Source organism: Misgurnus anguillicaudatus, chromosome 7 (assembly GCF_027580225.2).
Source record: "Misgurnus anguillicaudatus chromosome 7, ASM2758022v2, whole genome shotgun sequence".
NCBI classification, from domain to species: domain Eukaryota; kingdom Metazoa; phylum Chordata; class Actinopteri; order Cypriniformes; family Cobitidae; genus Misgurnus; species Misgurnus anguillicaudatus.
This window is the reverse complement of record NC_073343.2, coordinates 12,900,383-12,912,783: the sequence shown is the minus strand read 5'-3', so window position 1 is coordinate 12,912,783 and position 12,401 is coordinate 12,900,383. Positions and strand designations below refer to the sequence as shown.

At 37.0% G+C, this 12,401-nt stretch overlaps 1 protein-coding gene across 2 annotated transcripts in view; it reads right to left on the bottom strand.

The window, feature by feature from the left end:
• The window catches only part of zbtb8a (zinc finger and BTB domain containing 8A), a 163,013-nt gene that overhangs the window by 67,471 nt on the left and 83,141 nt on the right, over positions 1 to 12,401 (bottom strand). The window lies entirely within an intron of this gene.

The following is a 12,401-nucleotide window of genomic DNA, read 5'->3' as shown; positions in this document are numbered from 1 at the left end:
GCATTTAACATACTATCTCGTATTTCAAAAATGTATACCACTTTAAGTAATCTTGTACTCATCTTTCATACAAATATGGGTTCAAATGTATTACAAGTGCAGAGGTGGAAAAAGTAATAAAATATTGTACTCAAGTAAAAGTAAAGTTACTTTAATAATATTTTACTTCAGTAAAAGTAAAGTTACTTGTCTAAAAATCTACTCAAGTAAAAGTAAAAAGTAAGTCATTTTAACTTTACTCAGAGTAAAAGTTACTTTTTTACAGCGGGAAGAGGTGGAGGATTCTAGTATAGTTCAAAAACGACAAGGGAATATACATCTCAAACTAGTTGTTTTTACAATGAAAGTGCAATAACAAAAAGTTAATAAAATAAAAAGCTTTTTTAAAGTAAGAAACATTTATGGAATTGTTTAATGATTTTTACATGTGAGTTATGCAGTTTTGAAGGTGGTCAGCAGCTTGTAAATACAATCACTATAGTAAGGTTGTAATTGATGTATTGCTGGTAACATACATTATTTTATTAAACTATATATAGTTTAAATGAGCATATAATGAGATAAGTGCCATGTCTACATTTGACACGTTTATTACCTTCTTACTTCCCTGACCTGGGTACCTGATGACCTTTATTCTTCTCTCTCTCTCTCTCTCTCTCTCTCTCTGCAATGTGTAATGACCTGCGCATTCTCGAGGACGTTTTGAAGTTGTGTTTGACTTGACGCGAAGCTGCTAGACCTCGGAAGATAATGCACATGGTATTAAAAACGCGTCGTGCAATTTCGTACTTAAGAGCATGAATCCTACCTTTCATAGAAATGAAACACTCGCTTTGCGTCAGTGGAAAGTGGTCGCTTAAATATGACCAGGGGTTTCTTTCATAAGATTTGAACTGAGGCGGGTCTGCATTAGCGCGCGCCTGTCTCGTCCGTCTCCATGGTTCTTTTTGCGCGTTCCCCCGCTGCCTATTTACATCCGTTGCGCGTCTTCATCACCTTGCTTTTTAAAATATTTTTTACTCAGTAACGGATATGATTTAAAATGTAGCGAAGTACAATACTTTAAATAAAACATACTTAAGTAAAAGTAAAAGTACAGATTTTAAAAACTACTCAAAAAAACAAAAATACACAAAAAAACTACTCAATTACAGTAACGTGAGTAAATGTAATTCGTTACTTTCCACCTCTGTACAAGTGTTACCTAAATACATTTAAAAATTACATTTTGGCATTATTTCATATTAATGTACTAAAGAACAAAAAAATAGGCTTGTAGGATGAATTAATAGGTGTGTATGACTTCACGAGGCGCTGCAAGAAGCGACAAGTGGATGACGTCAGAGCAACGCGAGAGCGATTTGAAATCAGCCTCCTCCGCAAGATTTCTCGCGGTACTCTGACGCTGATGGCGCTGCATAAAGTTGAGCACGCTTAAAAAACTGAAAGCAGCTGAACTCGACAGAACTGCCCTGCGTATGCCTGTTGTATATAGCAGGACAATTTATCTCCTACTTCTCAGCGTGAGAAATACAAAGTGTGGCGTTTGAACTGACTGAAATGCGTGTGTGTCTAGGTGAATGCGTGGCCCTGATTAGATGTATTTCCACTTACATACCTAACAACTGCTGAACAACGCCGACGCACTGTCCTCGTCTTTTCCACCACTCTCTCGCCTGTACTATTGTAACTGACTGGAAAACTGAAGTTTTGCCAAACTTGCGATCTTAAAGAGGCTGGCGGAGCGTCTAACTCTTGTGGAACACCACTTGCCATCCTCGCTATCGCTGCTCACTAACTGACTGGACCGGCGTCGACGTGACAAAAAAATGCAGAGTGCCAGAATGTAGACGGGCTCTGATAGTGCGCATACATAGGCGGAGCTCGGATGCATCGGCGCCAATCAGAGCTAAAGCGGGGCAACAGATTAGCTGTCCATAAAGAACCCGCGTATCTAACAGTAGTTCCGCATTACATTAATTATTTTGCACGCAAGTTTTTTTATTTTCATACCGTGTATTCTCCGTTTAAATTCATGCAACGAACCGTGACCCCCCGTACCGATTCGGTTCGAAAGGAATACATGTATTGTTCCACCCCTAATTGACAGGATAAAAATAAAATCAGATCTTCATATTCAAACCAAAGGTAATACCAATACAATACAATACAATACCACACTACCATTAATGCAATGTTTTAATATTCAATTATGGTAATACTCAACATTCAAATTTATTTTAAAATACAAAACATGAATCCTAAATGTTACCTTATGTACATGTGACTACACAACAACAAATAAAATGCAGACTTAAAATTAATTATATTAACTAAAGCTATGTACGGCTTTAAATTAGCCCCCTTCGAAGCTTGAAAGATATGGTAAAATTCTTTGTGCTTTTTGCTATGGTATATGAATTTAGAACAGCATGAATGTAGGTCAGTTTTAGTGCTAGGTATAGGCCTGCGTTTTCCGCATCCGCACAGCCACAAAGCATACACCATGAATACGCGCAGATGGGCTTTCGACCCATACCCAGCCAACATTGATATGTGAGGCCCACGTGGGTTCTAGCTAGGCACCATGGGTTCCATGTGGGCATGGGGTTAACATGGGCAACATATATGGATCCCATATGGGTTTCACTATGTGGGTCACATATAGGTATGCCCATGTTGGATGATAATACAGCACCTAGGGAGCCTTATAGATATATATATATATATATATCAGTATAACACTTTATAAATTAAAAGGCATTAGATTTTGTATTGTGAAATGTATTGATGTTTATGATAATGTTAATTATAATGCTCACCTTCCTATGAATTTATCAAATATTAATTTTATTATAAGTCTAGGAGCTAAAGATTTGCAGATTGTCTGCTGGTTGGGTGGGTCAAATAATTAAAAACAGCATGATTAAGTGGTGGGTCGCGAGTGGATGCGCTAAGCCATTGACAATGGAAGTTCTTTGAGATGGGAAGTGGCAGTCACAAGTGTCAAGTTAATTTAATCAGAGACAGAAAACGGCAAATGTGGAAGGTTTCACAGGCGGATACCAAAATTTTTGGGGATGAATTCCAAATGCCGTTTTTGCGCCCTTGAAGGGCACTTCGCAAAGGGAATGTCACATAAACAGTTGATGCAAATAGAGAAAAAGACGCCGTATTTTATTGCTCTGTTCACCAAGTGTAACTTATATTAATGACCTACACTATTAGACACAATTGCAACTTCTCAAGAGTTTATACATTAAGAGTTCTGATCTTCGAAAGGAATATGGCATAGGGATGATCACTTTGGAACTTCCTTTATCTCTTTGTGAGCAGCAGACGCGTAGGCTTTAACCAATCATTGAACAGATTATTAGCAACCAATCATAGAAAATTTTACTGACCCTAAAGTGGAGTGTTTAAAAGATTTCGGCTGCATACAAATAACCACACTTGCAGTCTTTGCACTTGACCACTTGAATAATTACATGACGTATTTCCTGGTATTTTGCCCAAGTGTTCTAGTGGGCGTGAAGATCCCAAGCGTGGTGCATGTAAAAATTATTCACCTGATGGGACACACTTAGCAAGTGTAAAAATGTCAATCCAAGTAGTGGCAGCAATTTGCACCAAACTTATCAATTTTTTTTAGGCTACTTAAATATATGTTTTACAGGTTTTCTTTAAATAAAATGAACACATAAACAACTGAATAAATAAATTAACATTTAAAGAATATTATACACTTATCTGAAACTTTCAGACGCAGAATTATTTGCACGTGTAAAAAAGTCTTAATAGAGTGCCGAAGTAATGGCGTCACTTTGTAGGCTAAAACGCGGAATTGAGTTAGCATTTTAGCACTACCGGTTCCCTCGCCCTGAAGTCTATGAGTTTTTTGAATGGGTTTTTGCTAAATTGCCTGAAATAAGGCCTGTGGTTAACAAAGCCTCTAAATATTTTCACGTTTTGTTCTATGACATAAAATACACCAGTTATAATCTGCTTGTGATTTTTTAAAACTTTATTGTGTCTTAAAAACGGTGGTTGCTAACAAGTTGCTAATAGGGACTACATCCTTGGCGGGGAGTTTAGATGTCATCATGACAGGAAATCAGTCACTAGCCTTTCAGCCTCACGTTCTCAGAAGTTTACCTTTCAGTTAATATATATAACGTTATATATTTAGTCTTTTCAAATTGTAGTTTTTCCAAATATTGTTGTACTGTGGAGAGACTGTAGTTTGACATGTTTTGTTTTGTCCGGAGATGCAACCACAAGTCGTCGATGAAAGATGCTCGTTTACCATCCGATGTTCCTCAGCGAAGACTGTTTGTGCCGTAAGGTAAGCTAACACAACGATGATTTCCATGTGAACACCGTATTTACTGCCTTAATGTGGCCACGACCAAACTTTAATGGTGCATATTGCTTAACACGCTAATGATATGATACTTCGACGGTCAGATGGAATTAAAAAGGCTAAGTTAGCAAGAATAAACGTTTTTCATAACAAAATCAACAGCTAAAATAACTTACCTGTGTCTTTCTCTTAAAATATCTTAAAACTTGTTTACTTTGCTGTTTAATAGATTAGATCCGCTGCAGTTTTATTAAAGGCTAACGTTTAATTAAAATATTCAAAATAATACCTGGTTTATTGACTTTATTCAACTTTGCTTTACCCACTAATAATAATGATTGTATTTGTAAACAGCACTAGTTAGGCATTAGGTAACAATGATATTAATCTTTGTTATTTTAGTAGTAAATGTTAACTATATTGAATGTGCTATATAAACATGGACGGATCAATGAAGAAGATTAATGTAAATGCTGAAAAACTCCATTCTAATTTAATACAAATATTTTATTGTGTGATTTTTGTAATTTTAATTTGTTAAGGTGTAACTTCCATAAAACTAACATTGCTTATTTTGAATTTATCCTTAGACGAGCTGACGGGATGCCCAGTGTCCATTCTCGCATCTGCAGCTGTCATTTTCCTGCAGGGGATAAAATGTCCCTGTTTTGTTTATATCCACAAATGATGTTCCCACTGGACAAATTTTGAAAGATCATTCATACTCCCTGAGACAGGATAGGGCTGATGTGCCTAAAAATGTTCCACCACCCATTTATAAAGAGGAGGAAATGGCTACAATTTATGGCTGACAAAGATGATGAACCATCTCTGGCTGATCAAACCCTCACTATCAATTCTGAGGAACAACCAAATAAAAGCACAACTAAAGAAGAGCTGCAGTCTGGACGAAGAAGAAGAATCCAGCTTGAGATTGAGTTAGAGCATTCCATAACAGAGATTCAGCTTCTCAAAGACTAACTCCAAAGGCACACAAGTAACTGTCATGACAGGTATTCAGCCTTTCAGATGAGTGAAACTGTGATTTGAATGGAGACAGGATTGCCAGATAGAGATACTTTCAGTGCTGTGTGTGAATATGTTGCTCATTTTGAGGATTCCATTACGTACTTTGCTGGATAAGAAATCATCCTTGAGGACCTTGATTAAAATTCGCCACAACTATACACACTTGCACTTGCATTTTCCATGTGGGCATTCACATTGTGTTACAAAAATACCTTCTTTCCCTGTAGAGACTTGTCATGCGAATTATATAGTATATAGTTTGTTTTCAGTTTACTTATTTTATGAAAATAAAGATGTTTACTACAAAACTTGCTGCAATGTTTCTGTGGATCAGTGATTGGAGCATTTTGTTAACTTTTGTTTAATTCCTAGAGAACACGCTGATATCTATAGCTTGAATGCACTGTAAGTCACTTGTCTAACAAATACCAAAAATTTAATGTTAAACTATTGTATACTATTGTAACTATACACCAGTCAGCTCACAGTAATGTGAGATAAAATTTACTACACAGGCTCTCACATTGGGGCTTGTGAATTACCAGGTAAAAATATATAGAAAATGTGAACAAAATTAGTATATATGGTTTATTTAGGGAACATATATGGTTTAATTATAATATATTGTATTTAAGCATTGATGCTATTGGACAATTCTCTTTAAATTCAACATATATAATTATATATAACTATTATATTAAATGTTTGGAATTTAACTGTGTTCTGTTCAGAGATTGTATAGTTATCTTATAAATACATAGAACACTATTATAACTCCTCTATCTCTCCATAGTTTTACTTAATGAGACTTGATAAACCTTGTCCCTCATGCTGGCCCTTACAATGCCGGTAAGTAAACCAGCATCTAAGCTGCACTGTTATGTCCAGATTTATAGTGGTTCTCTCGCCTCGATCTATGGTTTTTCTATCGTCTAAGTAAGAAAAAGTACATAAGATTGGAAATTGATACGGCAATAGCTAGTGCTTCTGAGACGTTATTTTTTTCTGGCGAATTAGCAAATGGTATGCAAACATACAATCAAACATAATACAGTGAAAGATAAACTTTAATGTTTATTTGGGGCACAATGATCAGGCATAATAACCTTAATCACAAAGAAAATAATATTAAGGTTTATATAAACTAACAAAATAATAAACTAATAAATAAATATTTTTGGAAATAACGAATGGGTAATATTTCTCATGAAAAAGTGAATAAGTGTCCATAAATAGCGCAGATCATAATGAGCGAGCGTGTTTTTTAAATAAAGTGTGAGGAAGCTTGATGACGACGTTGATCTGCGACCGGTGCGCTGTAGTCCGTTTATAGCATACCGTTAGCATTTTATATCTGACGGCTTTATTTAGGCTTCAAAATGTATACATTTTCGATTAACTTATAAAGATTATCTTGAAAGACAAAATGTGTAAGGTTCATAACTCTTTGTTGAACACAGATCTTATTTTTTGCGATGTTCCAAAAGTCTATGGGAAAAATGAATGGCTTTTCGATCGAGGGAACCCATGCGCCGCTAACTTCCGGGTTGGCATACAAAGTTTATGTAGTAGTCCCTGAATAAATGACACCATTAATGTTGTTTTAATGTTATAAAATCAGTTACAGATGTTTTACAAAATACATAACAATGTTTGTACCAATGAAATGTGGAAAACTTTCTGTTTTACTACCAAAATATGTAAAATACAATTAAAAGTTTCCATGACATTTCGTGAGATTTGGGCAAAACAAGTCTCATGATTTACATCCTGAACATGAGGCACGACCGGATACGCTTTGTCTTGAATACTGCTTCGAGGCGGTATTTGAGAAAGTGAGGGTTTAGTGTGCGTTAAGGGCACTTCACTTTGCCAGTTTTAAGACATGGGACAGTCTTGCGCACCTACTTCCTTGTCGCGTGCATGCGCTCTCAAGTTGCCAAGGAGTGTGCCATTTGGGACAGGGCTTTGGACCACGCCCGCCGACAGGGGGGGACAAACGGGTCTGTTGCCCCGGGCCCAGGATGAGGGGGGGCCCAGAACTGGAACCTATGGAATAATTCAGTGTTTCCCATACATTGATTTATCTGTCACAGAATCAACACTGGCCGCCACAAATAGATTTTTCCTGATTACCATTTACATTTTAATTTTACTATATTCATTGTAGTGAGCGCTCAGCGCGCCTCCCTCCTCCCTCTCTTGTTGCATGCAGCGCCTCAACAGCGCGCGCCCCTCCCCTCTCTCTCCTGTTGCAAGCTGCGCGGCTCTCTCTACCAGGCATGAAAATCCCTCACCTTTCGGCGAAATTCGCCGTTTTGAAGCCAAAAAAGGTGACCCACGTGAATCATTCGATGAGAAAAATTTTTGTTGGGGGGATGCGCGCGTTGTTTGTAGATGCGCCCTTCGCTGTCATCCAACATGTATCCCACACATTAGATTTGTTTGAGTTCATGCTGCGTTGCAAAACCCGACAGGCAGGCAGGTGACATCAAAGTATCACGAGAGTGAATCGAGAAGCCATAAGGAAGTCTGCTTTCGAACGGCTCTCGCGCTACTGTGATGTCATCTGCATTTCTGTGTTCTTCGTCATACAAGCTTGTTGAAGATGCTTAGAGCGACTGCCTTCGGGACGGAAAGTCAACACAAAACGCTGTTAAACTATCATTGTGGAATTGTAAGGCATCAACCAATTAAAACAACATATCTACACAGACTGACACTGCAAAGTGACCTAAAATATTTTTGTTGGAATGGATTGGAACGAATTATGGACGTACTCCTCGCTTGTAAGTCATTGGTCTATGGCTGTAAGTACTTAAATGTAAATATGGTGAAACTGCAAAATATTGCATGAAATGCTGTAATAAGAACATACTATTTTTAATACTGCTAATAATAAAGTTTACAGTAACATTTTAGCGATTTTAGACTATTTGAGCGACAAAGATGCTAAAGTTAACTGTTTTCAGTGCGCATACGCGCACAAACTCAAAAGCCCACGCCCAACGCGCGTTTCAAAAATCATGCAAAGCAAACACATTTTTTTTTTGGGCTTGACAGGAGATATACGCACAAACAATATTGTAATACCACAGTCTCTGCAAGTATTCTCATAAAAACAGTCGTTTATTATAAGTGAGCAGTTGATCATGTGTCAGTGATCGCTTCTCCGTTGTTAAAGGGACAGTTCGTCTCATAAGAAATGCATATGTTTGAGTCATTATGTTAATCAAACTACAAAAGACAAAAGGAAAATCACTTTTATAGCTTTAAAAAGATCAATTATATTTAATTTATAGAATAAAAACAGTGTTATGTTAATTTGATACTGTTTTTTCAACCTAATCAATACTGTTAGATCTTACTTTATTTGTAACTTTGTTCTTTTCTATTTTATATGCTTGTAATGTCTTGATTTGTTTGACTTACTTGACTTAATTTATTTTCCCACATCACTTTTTTGCTTATCTGAAAATTATTCAACCCATGACTCAAAAACCATAATGTAATTCATTTAACCAGTACTATATTGTAAAATTAATTCATTTTAAATTAGATGTAGGCCTTCAGGTCCACCCTATTGCAAGGCCAACTTAAAATTGTATGGCCTTGCGACTGATGGTCAGATTATGGCAAAATAAAATTATTGCAGATTTAAAATAGCAAGGGAATGCTACCTTGTTACAGCTTTCCACATTTATCAACCCATTTAATTAAACATGGTTTCTGTTACTAGTTAAATGTTTACGTTTTAAATTTGAAAGAATTAAATAATTGAAATAATGGTCATAATGTATTTTTTGCGTATGTTATGGTGTGCATTTTGTTTCTGCGCACATGGAGGGGTGTTGCGTTCCTTCCTTTTTTGTCCTTGGCCAATCACATGCCTGAAGAATAAATAAGTTAAGTTACAGCATGTTCCCTAATGAGGCCATAATATTTATTCTGGGGGGTCCTCCCACCTCGCGGCCCCATCAGAGGCCACATCGCCCCTCGAGCGCCCTTATCACCTTTTTCACCCCTGACCCATTTTCATGCCTGCTCTACAGTCAAAAGTATTTTAACTCCGCGTTCCTTTTACTTTCTTTTTCGCGTAAACGTCAACAGTCATGGATGTCACTGATAGAGAAGATAGCTGATTAAGTTTATCATGAGTGACTTAACAAAAGGTCAGCATTACCACACATACCCGTTCTGGTGTGAGTCTGTGTCCGAGCTCTCTCCCTACCTATGATGCGGTATGCTCGTGCACGTGTTCTGTAGTAACACTAACCGTGTATTCTCTCATATTCTGAATTTGCAACAAATTGTCTGCGCTATACGCTATATACAATAAAACTACCACTCGTGTTTACAATAAAAAAGCGCTCATAACGCAACAACACTGAAGAGCAACATCAGTACAGCCTCAATGTAAATGTATGATGATTTTGTCAGATGAGGACGCGTTTTTAGCAGCAGTTAAAGAAAGAGCTGATTGGATTTACATTGACATTAACATACATTAACAATGAGTTACTGGGTCGTTACTGGGTCCTGTTTAGTCACTATTTTATAGACAACAGAACAAATAATATGTAAAAATAGCATTCAGTTGTGTTAAAATGCAATATAATCTGACAGATTAAAGAGTAAAACATGACGCAATGACGCCACATATATGCTAATTGGCGTGTGATGTCATCGCCGCCACAGTCTCTCAAAATCCTATGGGAAACACTGCAATTGTTAAAAAATAAAGAAAATAGGCATATTTGTGGAAAAAATCTAATACAGTCACCTCCATAAATATTGGAACAGAAGCACATTTTGTGTTATTTTAGCTGTTTACCAAAATGTATTCCAGTTACAGTCATATTATGAATATTGGCTTACAGTGCACACTCTCAGCTTTATTTTGAGGGTATTCACATCCCAATTGGCTGAAAGATTTTGAAATTACAGCCATTTAATATGTAGCTCCCCCTTTTTCAAGGGGTCAGGTGTCATTTGTCTATTTGTTAAATGATTTCCTCATGAATGACAGATGTTAAAGGTCTGGAGTTGATTTTAAGTGTGGCAATTGTATTTGAAAGCTGTGGCTGTGAACCCAAATCATTCCGTCCAGGGACGTCTCCACGCAAGCGACACAGACCATACCTAGGTCCAAAAAACACAACAAATCCATCAGAGAGATAGCAGGAACACCAAAAGTGGCCACACCAACAACCCGGCACATCCAGACAAAAAAACAACACACCGGTGAGCCCAGCAACATAACAATCCTGCATGTCCATATAGGACAACAGCGGTGGACGATCACACAATCCTCTCCATGACAAAGAAAAACACCCCCACAATGTCCAGACAAACGAAGAACACTCTACAAGAGGTAAAGATGTCATTGTCAATTAAAACAATAAAGAGAAAATATTACGAGGAGAAATACAGAGGGTTCACCACAAGATACAAAAGCCACAAGAATAGGAAGGGGAGATTAGACTCCAAAAAAAGTCAGACAAGCTTTCAAAAAGCTTTATTTGGAGAGATAAAACTAAAATCAATCTGTATAAGACCAATGAGAATAAAAATGATGGAGAAGGCCAAGAACATCTTGATATCAACAGACAACATTTTCAATAAAATAGTGTTCAGGCAGTGGGATTGCATTTCCATGCATGGTTTCCTAAGGCACTGGATCACTGGTGTTTTTCTGTGATGTATCAGAAGACAGAAGCATTCAGATTTATTTTTCAATTCTCTGGACATTGTGAAGGGTTTTTTCTTTATAATGGAGAGGATAATGCGATCATCCACCACTGTTATCCCATTTAGACATACAGGATTTTAATGTTACTAAGCTCACCACTGTGTTGTTGTTGTTTTATCTGGATGTGCCAAATTGTTGATGTGGCCACTCTTAATGTTCCTGCCATCTCTCTGATGGATTTGTTGTGTTTTTGAAACCTAATTATGGTCTGTATCACTTGCATGGAGATGTCCCTGAATCAAATGATTTGGGTTCACAGCCACAGCTTCCAAATGCAAATACCACACTTAAAATCAACTCCAGACCTTTAACATCTGTCATTCATGAGGAAATTATTTAACAAATAGACAATACCTGTCCATAAAACAGCTTTTAAGTCAACTGTTCCATTACTTTTGACCCCTTTAAAAAGGGGGAGCTACATATTAAATGGCTGTAATTCCTAAATCCTTTAGCCATATGGATGTGAATATCCTCAAAATAAAGCTGAGAGTGTGCACTGTAAGCCAATATTCATAATATGACTGTAACTGGAATACATTTTGGTAAACAGCTAAAATAACACAAAATGTGCTTCTGTTCCCATATTTATGGAGGTGACTCTATTTGAGATAAAAAACGTTTTATTTGTTTTCTTCCTATACTTGAAATAGTGGTCAAGAAACCCCCCGCCCAACACAAAAATGGTTTGGCCACTGATCAGAATTTTATGATGTCATTTGATTTGAAGTTCAGTACGCTCAAAATATCTGGTCAGACTCAGCACAAGTCCGGTGCTCAGAAAAGAAAAGAAAAGAGAAGAAGAAAATAGAGGTTTTCAAAAGAGGGGGTTGATGTTACAGTATATAAATTAAAAGTTATTTTGTGTCAGTACTACATTTAACTACTATATAAATGTTGAATACAATGTATAATAATGCAATATTCGTGGGCCATGAATCTGATAATGCCAAATGTCTTGTTACCAGTAAAAAGTAGGGGGGCCGAGGGGCCCTCCAAGATTATCTTGTCCCGGGCCCAGGCAAGACTGTCAGCTGGCCTGCTTGGACGTAGCCTTCATTTAATTCACACATCAAAAATCTCACCCAGGAGAATTTTCATTGTTTTATGCTGTAGGCCTACTTTCATCTACCGTCTTTTTATGAATCTTTTTTCAAAGTATCGGCAGAGGTGGGAATAAGTTACACATGTGCAAGTCACAAGTAAGTCTCAAGTCTTAAGCTTTAAAGGAACAGTATGTAAGAAATGTATATAAGT